This window comes from Lactuca virosa, chromosome 2 (genome assembly GCF_052849685.1).
Source record: "Lactuca virosa cultivar CGN04683 chromosome 2, Lactuca_virosa_CGN04683_v6, whole genome shotgun sequence".
Lineage (NCBI taxonomy): Eukaryota > Viridiplantae > Streptophyta > Magnoliopsida > Asterales > Asteraceae > Lactuca > Lactuca virosa.
Window position 1 is genome coordinate 121,960,434 of NC_136427.1, and position 6,305 is coordinate 121,966,738.

Consider the following 6,305-nt stretch of genomic DNA (forward strand, 5'->3'; position numbering starts at 1 on the left):
TTACCCCCGATCCACTAACCGATATCAACACTCGGGCTTACCCCTGGTCCACTAACCGATAACAAAACTTGGGCTTTGACCCGATCCACTAACCGAATACAACACTCGGGCTTACCCCTAATCCACTAACCAACAACAACACAATCCTTGATACCGATACCAAATTGAACTCGATTACTTGATCCCGACTACTGATAACCGGATACCTAGGAGGCTCTAATTCCACACAACATCCACAAACTCTACCAGACATGCAATTGAGAGCAAAGATAATTACTCCATTCACAATGCGAAATCAACTAGAATAAAACGAAATAGTAAAATTCCATTCAACTGATCATCCAAGATTACAAATGAACTTTGAAACAAAAATCAGTCCACTTCTCCCATGAGCATAATGATGGTCCATCCAAGAATTTCACAATGCATATGCATCTCGTATAAGCTCAGACGTACCTCCACCTGACAATCTACTCGAGGCCTTCACAATGAACTTCATGAATCGAGATTCCATCACCCAAGCCCAACCTCAATCATACTCTTCTATCACGCACACCTCTTTTCACAGTACATGCGGCTACTAAAGCAAAATTTAGGCGAAAACATGGTTGCACACAACCAGAGAATGAGACAGGCGGTTGCACTCTTGTTCCAATTTAAGGACTACAAACAAATTAAAAACCATGCCAATAACTCGAACCAAGTGATCTCATGCTACCTTATTTAAACTACACATGCCCCCAAGGGGAACCCATGACTAACCCTAGCTCTACTACAATCCTTCTTCCTCACAACCCTTACCCATTGGGTGTAGTACCACTAAATCTAACCGAAATGATGAAACTCAACCGTCAATAGAAACATCCTCATGAATGGACAAAAACATAGATCCTACACCTTAATAGAAACCGCATAAATCCTGTCAATACACAAATAGCTCGATAAACCCTCCAAATCCATCAGAAGTGCTGTCAAAACCTTGGTCGGTCGGTCCAGCTACCAAGCCTGCCGACACGACATGCCAAAATTGGATTCTGCTCAGATCCAAAGTTGTACCTGAAAAGCCAACAACGTTGTCCCAACATCCCAACTTTCAAAGAACCATTGCTATTGACGAATAATGAAAAGTCCAATTATCGAGAGTGCATTGACAACCTATCCATTGATCCAATACATTACTACACAAAGCCCATGAGGGACTAAACATACCAACTCTAAAACTGATTGACCACAGCAATTGCCCAACCTAGGCTATAGATATCAATCTATACAACAAGCTGACAAAATCCTCAATACTCGATACCCAACCTGAGCGACCAAAACGCCTCTTGACCTATTCCTCGATGTTTACAAAAGGAACCAATGGCTACGTTGAGTTCCTTGGCCACAACTTCTTACTGCAAAGATGCCTCTTGCATTACTGAACACATACCTCTGATGGCAACTTACTCTGCACCCCCGTCTGGACCAAATCATAAACCAAAGTCTCGCATACCCGGACTGCAAATCTCTATGAATCTTAAACTGAACATACTGATGACACCTTAAACTGAACATACTGATGTTCCTCCAAGCAGAATACCTAGTTTTCCCCCGCTTAGGGTTCAAACTACCACTAGCCAACGTTGCAAACAAACCATATCTCAAACTGGCTCAACTAGGCACATAGCATCCCTGATAACGGAAGATGATCTTCCAGATAAAGACCAAGCAAACCCAAAGAGATTTCGAATCTCATATGGAGACTTCGGGAACTTCCCTAACTGTCAGATTATGAAGAGAATCATTCGCAACTACAAAAGGCATTATCCTCATAGTCGGGATACATCAGAGACAACAAAAGTTGTCGCTCCCGATTCGCCTGAAATCATCATCTAGCACCTGACCTGCATATATCCCAAGAAGCAGACCCTTGGTTTCATCTCAAGGCATCCATACCACAAAATCCTCTTGTGCATTCCTATACTGTCGTTCTGCCGTCAGAGACCGCAACCATCCATCCCCATGTTGGGTTTACATCACAACTCGGAAAACCACATGTATGCCCTCTCTCTCCTCTAAACATGGAAACTATTGGGAGAATATAATCCCCGATGTAGATAGTGACCTCCTAATCCAACTGCCAATCGCCCAACCTCCGACTGCAATCTTCGAGCCGATCATCACAATCGCTTCCTTTTTTAGTCTCGCGACTCAACTAGCACTACCCCGAGGAAGACCCTTGAGACCTTAAAATCAGTTAAACCATCTAGGTATGTATCATTCAAAACCAAACTAACATGCCCACTAAGGCCCTAGCAATCACCACGCCCATCATCAACCTGAACAGTTATTACCAAAGGATCTATATATATGGAAATACTGGCATAAACGATGGTATCCTACCATGCCGTCTACTCCCAACCAACTCCTTAGATTTTGTATGTTACCATTTTCTAGATTGGATTGGTGCAGAGAGATAATATCAATAAGATAATCCTATGAACAATGATGAACATAATATGTGAGTAAAACTATAATGGATAGATAGAGACATTCAAAATGTTACATGAACAACTCACATGGCTATGGAGAATCCCCCAACCAAAACTCTCTCTAATCAATGTCTACATGGGTGCACTCATACATAAAATGACCACTCACCTCCACTTTATATACTAGTGGAGGGAATATGCTTTCCATACAAGGGAATATTCTACCAGAATAAATCACTCATCATTGTAGACCATTTTCATGAACTAATAATCTCCCGCTAAATGCTCGGAAATGGTGATGGTAAGTAAGTAATAAAAGGCAGAACATCTGGCGAGCAGGCTTTGGTGCTGAAGTATCTCGAAAAAGTTGAAGCTGTCGTGATCTCAGAATCTAGCAATGGAATCTCTATCATCAAAGAACATACAGAGGTCCCAACTCTGAATAAAATATGAAATCCCAATCTTCGAATGTGATCAGTCCCCAACAACCGATCATGTTCACAGTCTCGCCCTCAACTGTTGAACCGAAGAGCACAATGTCTAATCACACAATGTCTTCAATATTCCGAACTCGAATGATAATGCATCAAATAATCTCGGAAGAATAACCTGCTGAAAATGTGAAGCATTCCAAAGTAAATTATGAATGATAAATAATGGGAGTCCGAAGTCATGTTCTAGCAATGCCAAAAATTTGATCGGAATAAGTGCCACGTCACATTCCCAAAATAATCTTCGTCTTCAAAATACCGCAAATCCAAACTCGAACAATCATAAAATCTGATCTGGATGCTACAAAAAATAAGACATCTCAAAATGTAGAGTCTAAAGATAAATAATCATAATCCGAAAAACATCTAGTAATGCCAAAAAATTGATCTGTAGATATCAAAAATTAGTGCAACATCACAATACTAAATCGATCTTCGTCTTCAAATGTCTTTAACGTCAAAACTCCAATAACAAACTCATAATGGATGCTCATGATTCTCCCCCTATTTTTGATCGACCATGCAATAAATATAAAAAATAATCATGAAATCGGGCAGGAGAATACGTCGGATATGATGGAGTATCGCACGCTCCCCCTTGATGTGACCATCTACCTGTGAGAACGAGGATATTTTTTTCTGGTCATGGGTAGACTTCGTGATATATTTCCGAACTGAACAAAAACTATAGAATATATATGATAAACCCGCTGTTGAAGAATCATAATGTTGAATCGAAGTGATGCTGATAACTGAAATGCAAACCCGAACTCTCGAAGCACAACCAATGACTCGTCAATCAAGATCGAAGTGAACTGGTCTAGACCTCTAATCGGTTTGAATGATGGTTTGAGACCATATGTAACCAGTAGGAAGGAAGTAAAGTGCGAACCTTGGAAGGATCCAAACCTCAGAAAACATTGTTGATCAGACAAGTTTCCGAATGAAAATATGTTGATCCGAATCTCTTAAGCCTATAAATCAGAGGATGCAAGTGCGAGTAGCTCGGAAAGAGGAAGAACAACCAAATAATAATCTCTGAAATAAATATGTGTTCACTCGTAATCAACAAGAAGAATGGAGCCTTGAACCATGGGGCTAAAATTGGTGTTAAAAAAATTGGTTTTAAAAAAAATAATTTGATATAAAAAAATATTAATTGGTTTTAAAAAAAAAATTGGAAAAAAAGAAAAAAAGATTATTGAAAAATAAATCCATAAATAAATTTGAATCTGAGATGGGTAAAGATGTATCCATTTGAAATGGGTTGGATGGGTGATAATCTTGGATACTGGATCCAAAATAGGTTTAAATGGTTGGTTGGAATGTGGATCCTTGAAGTAAATCATATCTTGTGGATCCAAGATGGAGCAAGAGCACGAAAAAAAATGAATCCGAGGTAAATCTGGAAAGGAGGGTGGATCCAAAAGTGAATCCATTTGGCAAAGTAGAGTCGGAGAATAAAAAAACGAGGTGCTTGGCTTGGAAAGGGAGATAGGATGGACCCGAACACAATAAGGGTATGTTTGATATGAAGCTGACTGGGTCCGGTCAGCATTTTTGGCTGACTCGGTCTGGTCAGCCTGTTTGATAAAAGGCTAATCATGTCTGACCCGGTCCAATATTCTGATTCGGTCATTAGAAGTTGTCTGATTCGGTCCGTTGTAAAAAGTAAGATGACTAAAACATTTCCCAGCTTTGCCTATCGAGAACGACAAAATCGTTTCTCCCTCTCGCGCTTCTGTCTTCGCCGAAATTTGCTCTTCCTTCTGCCATCGACGCTTTCTCCACCATGCTTCTTCCTGTCGTGGATTTCTTCAATCACATCTGATGTTTTTAATCCCTCTTTAATCGATTCATGAAATTGTTTTTTGAAATCTATACATAGTGGTGATCGATTGCTATACATAGTATGATAGGTAGGAATCTCCTTCAATCACAGGTAAGTGGTAACTGGTAAGGTAAGATTTTCTTGATTTTTAGTTAATTGTGAGTGTAGTTGATAATATCGATTGTTGAATTGGGACCTTATGGTTCTTCATTGTTGGTCTATTATCAATTGTTGATCTTTTTTCTAGGTGAAAAATAAATCTATTATCAATAGTTTATCTATGTGAAATGGGCGAAAGCTAAATCTCGTGTCTATTTGATCCATGACCATGATGAAGTAAGCACCTGTTCTTTTGTCTCTCCATATACTTTGGAGATTACATTACAATGGAGTTTGTGTATCAATTTAACTATCAAAACATGATTCTTTAGCATGCTCCTTAGATGTTTGTTGAAATGCTTGAATAAAATTGTTCAAGTTCTAATGAAAGCTTACTGTCAAATTCTGGATTTATATTATTATTAGCTTTTGATAGTATGAATTTCCTAAGATGCACTAGTTATACTGGCCTTTTCATTTATATATATTTTCTGCAGGTGGGCAGAATTTTGGCTCACTTGTACAACTAGTTTGCAGAAACTTGTATGTATTTTAAGGAAACCACAAGGGAACATGCATGCATGTGGATCACATCCGGTTGGGGAATTAAAAACATCAAGTTGCAGTTGCAGGATGTATAATTAAGGAGCCAAAGCCTATATTACAAAGGGTGGTGGTGGCTCAATGTAGTCGGTATGCTAATCACCACCTGATTACTTATCATCTGTGAAGGTGTTAGGAATTTGCATAATTAGGTGGCTAATAAATTACTAGTGTGACACAGTGTTCTTTTTTTTTTGTATTTATAACTTGTGTGTTTATTGGTCATATTTTATGATTGGTTCAAAACAATAGAATTCTAATGAAGTTTAATATTGTAGAATTCTAAACTGAAATATTACATTGTTTATGTGATTATTGCAAAATTCTTGAAAATATTTTCTTACAATACATAAATGCAATTAATGCATATGATACAAAATTTAAATTTGACAATTACAAAAATAATCGAGAAAATGAAAAAAGAATAGTCTACTTTTGATATTAATATATAAAAGAGACACCACAAGGGTAATATGGTCATTTTCATCAACCACCACAGTCAGTTAGATATATAATCAAACACCATGGTTTCAGTCAGATGTAGACTCAGTCAGAAGTTCTAACTCAATCAGCACTAACTCAGTCAGCAACTATCAAACGACCCCTAACTTTAATATGATCTGGATCCAAAGTGGATCCATTCCAATTTCAATTTAGTTCGGACAAGATTGCAGCACAAGCAACAAATTATTTTATTTATTTATTTATTTTTATCTATTTGAGAAGGGTTAATTTCAATGGTTGGCGACAAAAAGAGACAAGCACAAGTGGCAGATATAAATGGGATAGATCTTGTTGGGTGCAGGA